The sequence below is a fragment of the Notamacropus eugenii genome, chromosome X, assembly GCF_028372415.1.
Source record: "Notamacropus eugenii isolate mMacEug1 chromosome X, mMacEug1.pri_v2, whole genome shotgun sequence".
Taxonomy (NCBI): Eukaryota; Metazoa; Chordata; class Mammalia; order Diprotodontia; family Macropodidae; genus Notamacropus; species Notamacropus eugenii.
In genome coordinates this window covers 69,206,437-69,223,921 of record NC_092879.1, presented here as the reverse complement: position 1 = coordinate 69,223,921, position 17,485 = coordinate 69,206,437, and the positions used below count along the sequence as shown (strand labels likewise).

At 38.4% G+C, this 17,485-nt stretch overlaps 1 long non-coding RNA gene across 2 annotated transcripts in view; it reads left to right on the top strand.

Moving 5' to 3' along the window:
* The first annotated feature begins 4,971 nt into the window (after positions 1-4,971).
* LOC140516410 (uncharacterized) overlaps positions 4,972-17,485 on the top strand; it is a 46,222-nt gene continuing 33,708 nt past the window's right edge. The window contains exons 1-4 of one of the 2 annotated variants that reach the window (XR_011971352.1): positions 4,972-5,229; positions 6,506-6,558; positions 10,714-10,891; positions 12,700-13,142. This is a non-coding gene — a long non-coding RNA (uncharacterized lncRNA). Of the gene's footprint in view, positions 5,230-6,505; positions 6,559-10,713; positions 10,892-12,699; positions 13,143-17,485 lie in introns of those variants that run through there. The other variant, XR_011971353.1, reaches the window with a different exon arrangement.

The window sequence follows — 17,485 nt, the reverse complement described above, 5'->3', positions numbered from 1 at the left end:
TTCAAACAGTAGATTACTGTATTCTTTAACTACTGAGACTTGAGTACCTAACCTATTCCACTGGCCTACCCCGCTGTTTCTTAGCCAGTACCAAATGGTTTTGATGTCTGCTGCTTTATAACACAATTTGAGATCTGGTAGGTCTAGGTCACCTTCCCTAGCATTTTTTTTTCATTAGTTCCCTTGATATTCTGAACCTTTTGTTCTTCCAGATGAATTTTTATATTTTTTCTAGCTGTAGAAGACAATTATCTGGTACTTTGATTGGTATGGCACTGAATAAGTAAATTAATTTAGGTAGAATTATCATTTTTATTATATTAGCTAGGCTTACCCATGAGCAATTGATGTTTTTCCACTTACTTGGATCTGATTTCATTTGTGCAAAAAGTGTTTTGTAATTGTGTTCATATAGTCCTTGGGTTTGTTTTGGTAGGTAGACTCCTAGATATTTTATAGTGCCTACCATAGCTTTAAATGGAATTTCTCTTTCTATCTCTTGCTGTTGGGCTTTGTTAGTGTATATAGAAATGCAGATGATTTATGTGAGTTTTTTTGTTGTTGGGGATGGAAGCTCAATTCCATGTGGACAGTCTCGGGCGGGTAAAGGTGGGAACTTCTAAATCTTAGAGTTCTCATGAGGCCCCCCATGAAACACCAGGGAATCGAGGAGTGAGACCGAGCTATCTCGTGTATTTCCGCCTCTTCCCGTGAGAAACATGATGAGAGGAGCATCCCCACCCTCGAGACTGTCCCGGATCTGGGTACACCTATTGTTACCTAACAGGCACGGTATTCAGGTGCAAACTACACGGCTGGAGAGCTTAATTAGGGTCAGGAAAGCCTGAAGGCGCTCTTAGCGTGGAGGGGCCCTGACAGGACAGAAGGCTCCGTTTTTCCTCTCTTCGCTCTCCCCTCCCCTTCTCTCCCCACTTACACTTCTACTTCCAATCTCTTACCGGAAGATCTTTGCCTCCTTGGGAGATTTCTCTCTCCCTCCTAAGGAAGAGCTCCCCCTGCACATGTAACCAGGACCCTGAATAAAGCCTAACCCTTGTTCGACTCTGGAAAGTCTCTTCTCTCATACGTTTATCTGGTTTGGCCAACCGAAGACCTGGGACAGGTAAGGTAAGACTCGGGTAGCCCTCAGGCCTCTAGGCCTGGCATTTTGTAACCTGCAACTTTGCCAAAATTGTTTATTATTTCAAGTAGTTTTTTACTTGATTCGCTGGGATTCCCTAAGTATATCATCATATCATCTGCAAAGAGTGACAACTTAGTTTCTTCTTTGCCTATTCTAATTCCTTCAGTTTCTTTTTCTTCTCTTATAACTACAGCTAGCATTTCTAATACCATATTGAATAGCAGTGGTGATAATGAACATCCTTGTTTCATCCCTGATCTTACTGGAAATGCATCTAGCTTGTCCCCATTGCATATAGTGCTTGTTGATGGTTTTAGGTAGATATTGCTTTTTATTTTATGGAAAGTTCCATTTATTCCTATGCTTTCCAGTGTTTTCAATAGGAATGGATGTTAGCATTTTTTTTCCTGACTATACCTTTGATTTCTTCATCTGAAAACTTCATATTCTTTGATCATTTAGCAACTGGGAAATTACTTGTGTTCTTATAAATTTGACTCAGTTCTCTACAAATTTGAGAAATGAAGACTTTATCAGACATACTGTAATTTTTTCCTCCAGTTTTCTGCTTTCCTTCTTGGCTGCATTGGTTTTGTTTATACAAAATTTTTAAATTTAATCAAAATTGTCCATTTTATATCCCATAATGCTCTCTGTCTCATTTGGTCATAAATTTTTCCCTTATCCGTAGATCTGACAGGTAAATTATTCCACGTTCCCTCAACTTGCTTATGGTATCACCCTTTATGTCTAAGTCATGTACCCATTTTGACCTTATCTTGGCATATGGTATGAGATATTGGTCTATACCTAGTTTCTGCCAAACCGCCTTCCAGTTTTCCTAGAAGTTGCTGTCAAATAGGTGAGTTTTTGTCCCCAAAGCTTGGATCTTTAGATTTATCAAACACGATATTGTGTACCCAGCCTATTCTAGTGATCTGCCATTCTACTGATTACCATTTTGTAATATAATTTGAGAGCTGGCACTGCTAGGCCACCTTCTTTTACAGAATTCTTTAAATGAATGTTAAAACTTTTTACATGTAATTGGAAAAGATAAAATTTTTAAAATTAGAAGCATTCTATCATGTGGTTCTTTATACTTTCCAATTCTTTTAGAACTGTTTGTGCTTATTCTTTGACCAATTATCTATTGGGGAATGACTTTTGGGGTATGTACATGCACATACACATTAAATATACACACACTTTTTTGTTTATGTATTTTGGGTACCAATCTCTTGCCAGAAATTCGATACCCTTCAACTGCTTCCCTTCTTATTCTAGGTACATTAATTTTGTCTGTGCTGGAAAAATAGTAAGCTCTTAATAAATTCTCTCTCCCCCAATTTGTGCAGCTATATGTACACATACATACCACTTTAAATACATGATCACATTTGACTCTCACAATAACTATGAGTTTAGTATGACAATTTCATCATTTTATACCTTGATCTGTGATCTCCATATGGGTCCTCCCTCCATTAGTGTACTTAGCAACTTCTCTAGTTCTTATTTTATTGTTCATATCTTTCTGTAAAACCCTTCACAAAAATCATAACTATTTTACAAATGAGGATATTTGAGTCCTGGATGGGAAAAATCATAGCATTTTGCAGATGAGGAAATTTGACTCCTGGTTAGGTTAAGTGATTTGTGGAAAGTCACGTACTAGTCAGTGGTACAGCTGGGATTCCTGACTTTAAGTCCAGTCTTTCCACATGGCTTTCTGAGAGGGTGAGTTACACAGAAGAAATCAAAATAAACAAAAGCAGATAAGATGTCAAAATGATGAATAAAGAAATGTAACAGCAGCTGAAGACAAAAGAAAAAAAGTATATGTGACCGAGCATATTCAAAGATCATCATTTTTATAATTTCATAATTTAAAATCATATCAAAGTAGAAATAACCCTGAAGTATCCAAAAGAAACATCTATACCCCATCCTCCCCATCCCACCTCTAGTCACTGGCCAGCAAGATGTTTTTAGCTGTCAGAGGGAAAGAAAGGGAAAGATTATTTGGATTATATAGCCCCCATTTTCATGTTTGACAGTTATATTTTTTGACATTTTTATTTGTAAAATGCCATTTTTCTCTCCCATAAGAATACAAATTAGCTGCTACTGTAGTTGTAGAGAGCTAGAAAGCATGATTTCTTTATTTTCTTTCTTTCTTCAGTTGTAAAACCAAGCAGGAGTGAAAAGAAAATCAAGAACAGAGCTTTTTTAACAGAAACAAAAGGATTAACCCTCCTTTTTAGTCCTCCCTCTCCTGTGTCAATCCCCCCCAGGCCTTTAAAGAATACTTCACCCTTTCACCATCTTTACTCATAAAAGTCTTGTCCTTCTATTTGAGGCCTAACTGAGAGGTCTGTCCTTACCTCCAGGAAACCCTGACGATTGTCATCTCTCCTTTGTCCCATTTCCCCCAGTACTTTTTATGGATCTTTACACTTATCTCACTCTCATGTCACAGCTATTTGATCATGAGCTCCTTAAGAACAAAGTCTGGACATATATCTAATGTCCTTCCAGACATGAACTAGCATGGTGCCATGTACACACACTGGGGGCTAAATAAATGTTGAATGAAACATCTACCAGGTTCAGTTATGAGATTTTGCCAGATCCCACCTTACTCTTAGTTATGATTAAGAATGGCTTACATCTTTTTCAAGATAAGTAAAAGAGGAATGATAGTACAGAACACTTGTTTGAAAGCAGGATCTCCAAAAGAAGGCAGTGTGGTATAGTGGGAAGAGCCCTAGATCTGGAGTCCAGACCTAGATTCAAACCAAACTGTTACATACTTGATACCTGTATGACCTTAGATAGGTCACTTTTCTTAATTTGTTCCTCAGCAAAATAAGGACTCTAATTGATCTCTAAGGTCTTTTCCAGTTCTAAATCCTATAAATTCTTTCTATTCCCCCTTTTTTACATTTAAAGATAAATAAGTTGAACAAAAAGCAATCTTCATTAGCTTTTGTATCTGTTGAAATGTTTCCCAAGGTTCTAATGACAGCTTTTTATCCTGAGAGGGATATTCATAGTGAGATGAATGTGGATCATAGTTTTTAAGGCATTTTGGATTACAAAGCACTTTCACAACCTGTTTCTTATTTGATCTTCCCACAATCCCATGAGGTAGGTAGTGCAAGCATTTTTATCTTCCTTTTACAAATGTGGAAAGTCTCAGAAGTGAACAAAAGGAGAACAGAAGTCCAAGCTTTCACAGCTTTTAATTGATGGAGACTGGCTGTTGAACCCAAGTCTTTTGATTCATAGACTTATTGACTCAAAATGTTAGGGCTTGAAGGGACCTTAAAGAGCTAATAGGACACACTCATTTTTAAAGATGAAGAATCTCCCAAGTCTAAGACTCTCTAGGTCTGCTATATGAGCTGCAGAGGAAAAAAGAAAGAGAAAGAGCTCTGGATCACTACCCCCACCACATTATAGACAGGATCTCGGCACTATTAACTGGGGAATCAGGAAGGGCTTTTTGTGGGAGATGGCCCCAGAGCTGGGCCTTGAAGGAAGGGAGAGATTCCAAGGGCGGAGGTGAGGGGGGAGTTGCATTCCAAGCATGGGAAAGATCTGGAGGACGGGGGCGGCAGGAAAGCAAAAAGACATGTTCCAGACTGGCCCGAGAGAAATCAGTTTGGCTGGAACATTGAGTGCATGGGGAAGGGGGGAGCTCTCTGGGGAGGGGGATGCCTTAGACACCCCCCGCCGAGCTGGGCACTGCGCAGACGCTCCGAGGAGGGAGGCGGGCTTTTTCCAGCAACTATTTAAGTTTCCCCCAAGTCTAAGCAGTCGGATCTTGGGCTTGGATGAGGGCTGGTGGTGTCACGCACACCTCCCCTTTTTCCTCCTCCCCACTCCCTGGTGACCTCGTCTCATCTGGGCCATGCAGTCCGTAGTGTCCCCTGTGACCAAGGCCATCTTCGTGGCTTTGTTCCTCTTTGCCATCCTGCTCATCCTCTACGTGATCCTGTGGTACATCTGCAGAGACGTGGACAACGACTACATCTGAGGTACGCAGGCTGGATGTCTGCTATCTCCACCACGAGCAGGTAGGGGGACAGCTTATCGCCTCATCCAGGTACCGTAGCACACCCCCTGCCCCCTCGCCCTTTGACCCTCTCCTGACCTCCATGGTAGTGCCCTTTCCCCAGCCCCTGGCCGTGCCCCTCCCCTTGGAGCAGAGGTTCTCACCTGTTCCTCTCCCCATACACCACCCTGAACCTGCCACCTTATACTTCCCTTTCTATTTTTCTTCCCCACCTGCAACACTTCCTCCCCCGCCCCACCCCACTCCCCAGTTTACTGTCGGGGGAGTTGACAGCTCATTCATTCCTGTTGGTGTGGAAGGGTTTTCCCCTGGCCACGGGCATCAACTGCTCCTCTCCTTCTCCGGACGTGGACACCTGGTTGTGGGCTACTCCTGCGGCTGCTGGCCCGAAAGAGACTGCGTTGGAAGCTGAACAAATGGGGCTTGAAGCAGCGCGGACTGCATCGGCAATCAGGACCTAGGGCTCAATTCGGTGTCTGTCACTTACCCCCTTTGCCACCTAAGACAAGTCACTTCTCTCTGGGCCTCAGTTTCCTCATATGCAAAATGTGAGGATTAGACTAGATCTTATCTGTGAGATCACTGACCCCTGCCTGCAACTAGAAGGCTTATCTTGAAAGCTGACTACTGTTTCTTCCTTGCCCTTCCCCCACAAATCCCCTAGAGCAGTCTGTTCAAATGTTATGATAGGCAGGCAAATCCACTTTACAGAACATACAGTAGTAATTCATGTCCATTTTATAACCGGCCTGGATTTCTTTCCTTTTCAGTGCCCTTTAAAAAGGCTCAGAAAGAAGGTGGCACTGAAAGTGTGTGTGTGTGTGTGTGTGTGTGTGTGTGTGTGTGTGTGTGTGTGTGTGGTTTAATTTATTTAGGGGGAGGGCAAGGGGGGGGGGAATGTTCCAAACCTGTGACTTCATCTTTATGGGAAACTCCCTCTACTAACTGGCAAGATTGACGATACCTCCGTAACTTAGTCTTAAAGAATTGTCTGGAACATTGAGAAGTGAAGAGATCTGACATGGTTACATAGCCAGTATTTGTGAGAGGCAGGACATGAACCCAGATCTTACTGAGCTTAAGGCAAGACCTCAATCCAATGGACATTGCTGCTTGCCCTATCAGTATATATATATCTAGATATACAGAGACATCTCAAAACCACACATTAACATTTTCTTTAACTTTTTCTCTAAAGCTTATTCTACTAAGAAAAGGAGAAAATCAGTGATTAAAAATCTAATACAACATAGACATTTCCTTTTCTCCACGATTAGGTTCCTGTTTTCTGTGTCCTATCCATCCACTGGAGGAGTAGCATTCTGATCCAGTAAGTACTTCCGCAGCTCAGATGTTCATAGTTGTCATTGTTTTTCAGTCATTTCAGTTATGTCTGACTCTCTGTGACCCCATTTGGGATTTTCTTGGCAAAGATCTTGGAGTGGCTCATTTGACAGATGAGGAAACTGAGACAAACAGGGTGAAGTGACTTGCCCAGGGTCACACAGTTAGTAAGTGTTAGAGGCTTGTTGAGACCTATTCATTCTAAGCCCCGTGTTCTATCCACTGTGCCACCTATTTGTAATACTTTGTCATATGCTGATGAAGAAATAGAAAATTTTATATATCTCTAATCATGAGCATAATAATTGGTGGCTCATCTGAATGCTGACAGTGAAGGATAGGTGCTAGACTTCTGGCTAGAAAAAAAATAATAGAACATATACCTGGAGATTATCAAGTAAAGCCCATTCAAAAGTGGTAGCAAGGGAGACAGTACAAATTGAGGGCTGGAAATGTTAAGTTTGACAGTTTCTTAAGAATTTTTCCCATGTAGAATTTCTCTGCATTCTTGGGAATTGTTTCTGTACAGAAATCCTTTCTGGGATTCAGGGGCAGAAAGAATGATAGAACTACCTCTTATCTTTTGGAGGCTATCCAGAATAATGCTAAAGGTGACCAGTATTTGATTATATATGACTTTGGGCCAGTCCTTTCCTTTCTCTGGACTGCACTTTTCCCTTTGTTAAAATGATGAGATTGGACTCTTTCATCTAATGCACCTTTCTACCTCTTTTCCCAATCCCAACTCATCACTTTCAGTAAGCACTGTCTACTTTGGAAAGAGGTCAGAACTTAATTGTGTTTCAGGAGTGTTGTAAAGATTATATGTTTTGAGATCCTCTTAATAAAGGTGCTATAAGAAGTGCAAAGATATTCTAAAATTTCTAGCAGAAAGTACCATGTGTATGCACAGGAGAAGGTGTGCCTTAGAAGGTAAGAGGCTGCAGTTCCTGGGTGTCCCATTTCTTTCCTTGACATTCCACAGAGTGCCAATGATGCACCCTCCAGAGGTACAGAGCAGAAGAAACCTTCCCTCTATGTGGATGCTTGCTCTCTCCTGGTGCTGTGCACCCCACCATTCTGACTGCTTAATTAGAGTTATCTTGAGGCCCAGCACCACCACTACATCACAGCGCTCCAAATGTGAGTTTCTTTAGTAGGTTTTCACAGCACCAGAGGGAAGCTGAAAGCTGCTCTGTCCCTTCATCTGAGTCTAACTCCATAGTGCCTTAAATATTTCAACAAAACAGAGCAAAATCGAATGTATTTATTCAGACACACAGCTTGATTTGTTAAAACATTTATTAATGAAATTGCAACGGGCTTGCTAAAATATGCTAAATTTAATAAGTGTAATATAGTAATCTCTAGATAACTTGAGGTGCTAGATGAAAGGTCTCTGGTTACAGCATGGTGCTAATTAGGCCCCAGCAGGGTCTCTCCTCATGTGTCCCAATTAGCTTTATTCTAGCCCAAACAAAAATTGACTATAACATTTCCCTCAAACATGAAAGGCAGACTCTAAAAAAAAAACACAACAAAAAAACAACCCCCCCCCCAAAAAAACCCCCAAACTTCTATTTTGGACAGCTATCCACAGTATCACTGTTTGTTTGAGACACTTCCCCCCCCCCCCCAACCCCTACCACTTTTCCAAGCCCCAGTTATTTAGGGAATAGCACCAGAAAAATAGCATCACAATAAACTGTGAGACTCTTATGTTGCCCTGAAATGGAATATATAACAATTTCACCTCCTAATTGATATCATTCACTGAGAAGAATGAAGTCATGTTTTGTCACTTTGAACAAGGAAACTTCATTCCACAGTGGGACAGTGTGAATCAGTGGTTGTCTGACCTTGGACAACCAACTTGATTATTCGCATGCAAATTACTCACTTTGTGGATTTCCTTTGGCCATCAGTGGGTGTGTGCTCAGAGAATGTAAATGGATTTGAATCTTTGCCCCAGTGAGATGCATTTATAATTGAGATGCTTAAAAAAGATCTGTGATTTAACCAGTCTGAGAGTTCTGTCCACCAATGCAAATTTTAATCCCTTCACACCATAATATACAGTTTCATGCTTCTCTGTGGCCAAAAAACAAAAATTCACCTAGAGTCATACTTACTGAGGATGAAGTCCCAGATTTCTGAAGGCAAATTGATTGCTGCTACTACTAAAGTCATGTAATGTATTTGTAAACTCAGTATGTGTGAGTACTGGAATGGAAAAGCAAGAGATTTTCTAGAATTAAAACCAAAAGGTCCAATTGATCACACAAGATGTTGGGGGTAGAGGGCTGAGAGAGAGGTTTCAAAGATGACTCCAGTGTTTCATGGAACCAATGACATCAGTTACAAATCTAATAGAAACCTTATTAAGAATCTGCTTTATGGTGTACTCAACAAGTGGTCATCCAGATTTTGCTTGGAAATCTCTAGTACAGGAAATTTTGCTGTTTCTTCAGGAAGCCCATTGCACTCTGGAATAGTTCTCTTGATTAGGAAGTGTTTTTCTCACATCAAGCTGAAATCTGCCTCCTTTTCAACTTCTACACCTTGTTCATAGTTCTAATCTCTGGGGCCAAAGCAGATCAAGTGTAATCCATCTACATGACAGACCTGCCATTACTTGAAGACACTCACTGAGTCAGCAAGGTACAGTGGAAGGAACTATGGATTTGGAGAAGGAGGAAGGCAGGCTATGGGCTGGATGGTTTGTGAAGATCCTTTCTAGCTCTTGTCTTGCCTTAAATCTCTCTCTACTCTAATCCATCCTCTGTATAGCTGTCACAATGCCTTTCCTAAATCACAAGTCTGACAGCCTTCTACCTTTTCAGCCTTTTTATACATCACTCCTCCCATGTGCTCTGTGATCCCTTGATATTGACCTCCTTGCTCTTCCTTGGGCAAGATTCTCTATCTTCTGCCTTCAGGCATTTTTTCTAGCTGATCCCTCTGCCTGGAATGTTCTCTCTCCTCATCTCTGTTTCTGTCTTCCCTGGCTGCTCTAAAGTTCTGTATCCCATTTGTGTGTAATTATTTTCATGTCTCCCCCATTAAACTGTGGGCTCCTTAAAAACAAGCACTGTCTTTTGCCTTTCTTCGTATCTGTAGCATTAGGATTGTGCCTAGTGTATTCATTGGTCATTTGTTTCAGTTGTGTCCTACTTTTTGGGACCTCATTTGCGGTTTTCTTAACAAAGATGCTGAGTGGTTTTCCCTTTTCTTCTCCAGTTCATTTTACAGATGAGGAAACATAGGCAAATGACTTCCCCAAGGTCACACAGCTAGTAGTGTCTGAGGCTGAATTTGAACTCACATAGCAGGTGCATGATAAAACCTTGTTATCATACCGATTACATGCACGCACACACACACATCTTCCACGTGCTCTATAATTGGTCTATTTGCTGTTCCTCACAATTGACAATTCATCTCATAATTATATTCCCTTTAGTACTCTCTCACTTCTCGCTCTTAATGTCTCTGAAGCCTCAGCTTAAATGACAATTTTTTGCATTCCCAATTCTTCCCATCCCTCTACTTCCTCACTTTCTAGAGCTTTCCCCACTATGATTACCTTGCCTCCACTTTGTGGATATCTTGTATAGATTTACTTATTTACATGTTGTCTCCCCATTAGAATCTAAGCTCCCTGATGTCAAGTTCCTGATCTTTTCACCTTTCTTTGTGTGTATAGAACTTAGCACAGCTACTGGCATATAGTAAGCATTTAATAAATGCTCATTGATTGTCATTTATAGAGAACTCCAAATATGGAGGTTGCACTTGAATATGATATAATAGCTATGAATTAGGAAATTGGTCATACACCCTATCCACTTCGTCATGCTGCATCTCTTATAGTATAGTGACTTTCAAACCATTCCTTGGAGTATCTTTAAGGAATTGCTTGTCATGATTATCATATTGAATCCATGTCTGTTTCATCAGCCCTTGGCTCCACCCCTTCATGAAATTAATATTCTTCAAAGTAGTATTTGGTAAAGGATTATTATTCTTATACCTGGATTTCTACCTAATATCATTGATTTTGCAGGAAATGATATGAAAATTTGTCATCCAAAATAATGTAATCTTGGCTGCATTGTTGGAATTTTGCTTTTTTTTCTAGAATGGAAATTTCCCATCACACTCCTTTCCAGTCCTTTGTGGTGACTTTGAAACAACACTGGAGGGATATGTGGAAGAATCTTGTCGATGTCTTTAACTCAATGCTGGCAGAGAGCCACATAAAGTCTTTTTTGAGGGGAACAAATCAGGAAGGGAAAACAACAGTCAAAAATGAAGAGGTGAGAGAACCCTCTCAAAATTGTTCCTTGTCTAGAATGCTTCTCACTACCAGGGACAAACTGGTTGCTGGGATGGAAATGATGGGAACCCTAGAGGGAGGCAACAACTCTATCTTAGAGTTTGTAATAGAGCAAAGGATAACTGGGCACATAGTCTGTCTTGCATCCTAGATTTTGAAAAAGAAGATTGTGAAGGTTTCAGAGGAAAGATAGGTAGGACCTCATGGAGTAAAATGCCTCAGGGAAAGCCAACTTCCAGGGTTGGGAAATGCTTAAGAATGAAATTCCAAAAATACAAAGGTAAACAATTCTAATGAGGAGGAAGAATGAAATTTGTCTAAATAGATTAATTTGGAGATGCATGGAACTCACCAACCAACTTAGATTTCACAAAACAAATGAACAGAAGATGGAAACAGGGCCAAGTAACAGAAGATGACTTAAAGCAGCATGGTACTGTAAAATACTGTCAGTAATGCTAAAGCTTAGAATGAGCTGAGGCTGATGAGTAAAGCTAAGGATAACATAAAGAGTTTTGTTTTTATTTGTTTGAGTTGTATTGGGAGAAAAATAAGGATCAACAGAGGTATATAGGACTTTAGCTTAGGCTGGATGAGACGCTGAGAACTGACAACAGAGAAAACACAGAGCTACTTCATTCTCATTTTGTTTCCATTTTCTCTGCAAAGGAGTATGACCTTTATCTTAGAAATGAGAGAATAAAAATGACTAACAGAGAGTTGATACCTAAGATAAGTAAGGAGAGGATATAATAAGAGAGCACCTAGTTGTTCTTAATGAATTCAGGCCGCCTAGGCCAGGAGAATGCCATCCTGAGGTCCTGAAAGATTTGGCAGATTTAAGTGATGAGTCACTGACAGGGATAGTTGAAAAACTATGGAAAACAGGAAAGGTTCCACAAGATAAGAAAAGGGCAAATATTCCAATTAAAAAACCCCCAAAGCCTCCCAAAGTCTTCAAACTATAGACCAGTGAACTTGATTTTGATTCCTGGGAGCATTCTAAAGTGGATCATTAAAGAGTTAGTTGGTGAATGTCTATAGAGGGAAGCAATCATGACAAAGGGCCAGCATGGCGGCTTCATCAACAGCAGATCATGCCAGACAAACCTCATTTCCTTTTTTTTGACAAGATAACTAAACATGTAGATGGGAAAATACAATGGCTTAGTTTTTCTAGATTTCAACAATGTTTTTGATAAAATATCTCATCCCATTCTTGTAGAAAAAAATGAGATGTGGATTACATGATTATACAAACAAATGGATTCAGAACTGGTTAGATGGGCAGACTCAAAGCATATTTGTGAATGGGTCAATGTGGCAAGAGGTTTACAGAGGAGTACCCTTGAAATATGCCCTTCACTCTGTGCTGTTGAACATTTTTATCATTGATTTTTGTGAAGACATAGATTGTATGCTCATCAGGTTTGTGGGTGGCACAAAACTGGGAAGGATAACTAATAACATGGAGTGATAGAGTCAGTATCCAAAAAGATCTTAACAGGCTAAAGTATTTGATGAGAATCCAATATGATTAAATTCAATAAGGGTAAATATAGCTTTGTACTTGGGGACCAAAAAAATCAACTTTACAACTATAAGAAAAAAGAAGCATGGATGGATAGCAATTGTGCTGAAAAAAAAATCTGGGGGGAGGCGGTTTGTGACTTTGAAGCTTATATTACAAGTTCAGTATGAGTCATCAGTGTGATGGGGCAGCAAGAAAATAAAAAAATAAAACCTTACTGTGATTTTGGAATGAACTAATACAGGTATCACTTCTAGGAAGGGGGAGGTGATAGTGCCACTCTCCTCTGCCCTCATCAGATCTCATCTGAATTGTGTTCAGTTCCAAGCAACACCATTTAAGAAGGACATTTCTAACCTGGGACAATTGAAGCTCCTTGAATCCAGGACATATGAGGATCATTTGAAGGAACTGGGCAGGGCTAGCCTGGAGAAGGGAAGACTCAGGAGAGGACAGAATATCTATCTTCAAATTTTTGAAAGGATATCACATTGGGAAGGGATTAGGTCTCGTTCTATTTGTCCCCAGAGGACAAAACCAGGAGCAATGGGAGAATGTACAAAGGGGTGGGCTTGACTTCAGAAAAGCCTTCCTCAGCATTAGAACTGTTCAAATGTAGAATAACCTTTCTCAAGAGGGTTTTTTGGTGGAAGCAAAACAACCACTTGTCCAATAAATTACAGTGGGAATTCCTTCTGTATGGGGGTTGATTGAGATGGCTTCTGAAATCCCTGCTACCTCTCAGATTTGATTTGTGCTTATGTGAAGAGAGGTACAGGGTGGAGTGAGGGTCAAAGAGCCAAGTCATAATGTTAGCTTGCTGGTGTTAGGTCATGAGCTGTGAAAGTGATAGTTTAATGTGATGACACCTTCTGTAATTTTGTTAATTAGATGGGGAGGGAAGAATACTACTTTCAGCTTCCTTTTGAACTTGTTTGTTCCCTTTTTATGAAATAAGTATGTCATGGTATTAAGAAATGCTTGAATATTTTAAAATAAGTACTACACAAATACTAGTCATATTTCTTATGATATTGAGAACTTTCATATATTTTCTTTAATTGTCCATCAATTATCTGTCAGTAAGCATTTACTGTACACCCAAAAAAGAGGACCCAGAAGAGCAGTACAGTGTCTGGCATTTGGGAGGCATATAATGTTTATGGACTGAGAAGCTTTTGAAAAACTTCAGGCACTAATTTTCACTAATATTCTAGTCACAGGAACTCGAGGCACTTATATTAGTAGAAGTTCATAACTTTTCACATGGAAGTGGAGTCAGGAGACTTAAGCTGTGCACTCCTAGATCTCCTAGCAAGTCTCTTAACTGCTCTGAGCTTCACTTTCCTCAGTTGTAAAATGGTGATAATATCTCTTGTGATGATCAAGAGTGTTGCAAATTATAAAAAGCTGTATAAAAGTCAGTTTTTGTTTTTATTGTTTATTTCCTAGGTTATTTGTGAAGCATTATATTATGATAAGGACAGCTAGGTGGTGCTTCAGTGGACAGAGCTCTGTGCCTGAAGACAGGGAGACTCATTTTCCTGTGTTCATATTCAGCCTCAGTCACTTGTTGTGTGACTTTAGGCAAGTCACTCAACTCTGTTTGCCTTAGTTTCCTCATCTGTAAAATGAGTTGGAGAAGGAAATGGCATACCACTCCAGTATCTTTGCCAAGAAAACCCCAAACACGCTCACGGAGAGTCGGACATGACTGAAATGACTCAACAACAAATACTGAGAGAAGCAGGAGTCTTCCACTAAAGATGTGCTCAAGGCCTGATGTGGGGAAGAAGGGAATTCACTTATTTCTGTTTTCTCTTCAACCCTGATCATACTCATAACTTTTGATACCCTTTCCCACTGCTTTGAGATTTTGGAGACTAAGAAAGAAGGAAAAAAAGTAAGGAGGGATAAGTAGGACCCATTCAGTCGAAAGAGTAAATAGAAAATGAAAATAGGATCAGCAGAAGAAGTGATTAGGAAAGGAAAATAGGAAGAGTTCTCTGAAGAAGTTTGTACTAGCTCTGAAAAAAAATGAAATCACTTACCTTTTTATAAACTGATGGAGAGCAGAGTAAGTTTGACTGCATCACTCAGTCCTGTGCTCAAGAAGCTTCAGTGGTTCTCAATATTGCCTCTAGGATAAAATGCAGTCTCCCCTGGTACTGAAAGCCCTTCGCACAATGATTCTAACTTTTCCTTCTTGACTGATAGCACATTACTTTTTTTTCACATACTTTACATTCCAGCCAAATTGTTCTAGGTATGTGACATTCATCTCATATACAAGGTGTTGCTCACATGTGAAATACTCTCCTGCCTCATTTCCACCTCTTGGAATCCCTAGCTTCTTTCAAGGCACAGCTCAAGTGCTACCTCCTAGACAGGCAAATTGATACGGATCTCCTCAGTTATTAGTGTCTTCTCACCAATTACTTGGTATTTTATGTATATATGGATATGATTTAAATATTTCATTAAAAGCTTAACATTGGATAAGAGTACATGCAACTAAACTGGACTATTTACACTGAAATTAATGACTATAACATATGAAGTATCTTAAGAAATTTTTAGTTACTCTAAGGCCTTATCAGGATTGTTAGTCCATTCTTTCTAATTTGCTTTTCCTCTTATAGTTTATAATGTGTGCCCTGTTCTTCTGGATCTGTTCTTATCACTTCACTTTTTATGTAAGTCTTTCTAGATTTCTTTGTATACCTCATACTTGGCAGTCTTAATGGCAATACATTATTTCATTACATCCATGTGCCATATTTCGTTTAACTATTTCTCTATTATTCAACATCTAGTTTTCAGGTTTTTTTTCCCCAGTAACATGTAGTATTCTCATGAAAATCTTGGAACAGTAGATTTTTAAAAATGCTTTCAGGGTATATCTCAACAGTAGAATTATTGAGTCAAAGAATTTTATTATTTTTGTGAATTTTACTGTGGAATTGTACTCTAAAATTACTACAAGTTTGCAGTTTTGGCAGATGAATCTGTATTTTTCACAATTCTACCAGCTTTGAGTTTGGTTACCTTCATTTTCTTTTTGCCAATTTGTTGGCAAATAAATTGAGGTGGGACTTCAAAGTTCTTACAGATTGTGTCTTCTTGATTTTTAATGAAGTTGAGCATTTCCATAAGTAATTATTAATTTGTGATGTTTCTTGAAAGCTGCCTGTTCATATCCTTTGACCATTTATGCACTGTGGACTAGGAATTACTCCTGTAACTTTTTTAACAGTTTGATATGTTTTAGATGTTTAGCTTTTATCTGTCATATTTGCTGTAGATATATTTACCAATCTATGATTATTTTTCCTTTTAATTATATTGCTTTTGGTTGAAGAGAAATTTTTAAATTTTATATTAAGTCAATTCTTTTATTCCTAATAATTCCCTCTGTTTTTCAATTAAATAAATTAATCTCCTTTCCAAAATTATTACAAATACCTTATTTTGCTTTCTTCCATATTATTCTAGTTTTTATATTTGTCCCATCTAGTTAGCATTTTACTAGTCTGTGCATTGTAAAAAGTGGCTCTACATTCCGTTTCCAACTCATTGCCAAGCAACTTTCCTTAATCCATATATTAAAGAACAAATTTTTTCCAGTTTTTATTTTGTATAGGCTTATCAAACACTAATTTTTTGTGTCTATTGAGTTGCATGTCTGTTGTACCTATTCTATTCATTGGCATATTTTCCTGTAATGCTTTTTTTCCTCTAATGCTAGTTTTCATAATTAGTTTCTGCAGCTTCTCTCTCCAGTGTGACCCTTAATATTCGTGCCTACTTGATTATATAAATTTCCTTATGATTTTGTCTGGTTTTATAAAGAAGCATTTTGATATTTTTATTGTTCCATTAAATATGAAAATTTATTTAGGGAGGGTTATTTTTACTATCTTAATCAGGTCCATCTATGGACATCACCAATCCCTCTGGTTATTTAGGTCCTCCTTTATTTTAGTCATTATAGTTGTACAGCTGCCCTTCTACAGGTCCTGTGTGTTCCTAGGTAGGTGGATTTCTATGTATTTGATACTTTGTGTTATTGTAAGAAGAATTTCTTTTTATTATGTTTTCTTAATCTCTATTATTAATAAATAAGAATGCAGACTTTGTGGATTAATCTTGTATTTTTCAGCTTTGCTGAACTCCTTTATTGTTTCCATTACCTTTTTGACTGAAGGGGTTTATTTGATTTTTCTAGACATATTATCATGTTATCTGCACATGATGATATTTTGATCTTTTCATTCTCAATGCTAATCCTTCTAGTTATATTATTTTCTCTCTTGTTATAGTTGCTAGACTTTTTAGTACCATTGCAATAATGTTTTATATTTTATTGTTTTGATAGCTTTCCTTAGGTTAAGCCAGCCCTTCATGCCTAGTCTCAACTTTCTTGGTCATGATGAATAGGGTGTTTAATGAATTGCTGTAGTCTTGTGACTAATATTTTATTCAGTATTTTTATATCTATATTCATTAGGAAAATTGGCCTATAATTGTCTTTTTAGATGTTATCTTTACCTGGTTTTAAAATTGATACTGTATTTGCCTCATGAAAGGAGTTTAATAATGTTCTTTGTCTATATTTATGAATAAGTTATGTAGCGTAGCTATTATTTGTCCTTGGGATGTTAGACAGAATTCTGCTGTGAATCTGTCTGGGCATTTCATTGCAAGCTAACTTTTTAATATCTTACCTTATTTTTTTTTTATCCAAGAATGGTTTTCTTAAATTATTCATTTCCTATTTTGCCAGTTTCAGCAGTTTTTATCTTTGTAGGTATTAATTTGTTACAGTGTAACTGTGTATAGTATATCTAAAAGTACTTTTGATTTCATTTGTATTTTTATCATCCCTCCTTTGTCATTTGTAATTTTGCTCATTTGTATTTTCTCTCTCTTATTTAAAATTAGGTTTTCTAATGGTTTTTAAATTTTGTTGATTTTTTTAAAAAAAGTTCTTGGTTTTAGTTATCAATTAAATTGTCATTCTTTTATATTTCTGATCTTTTA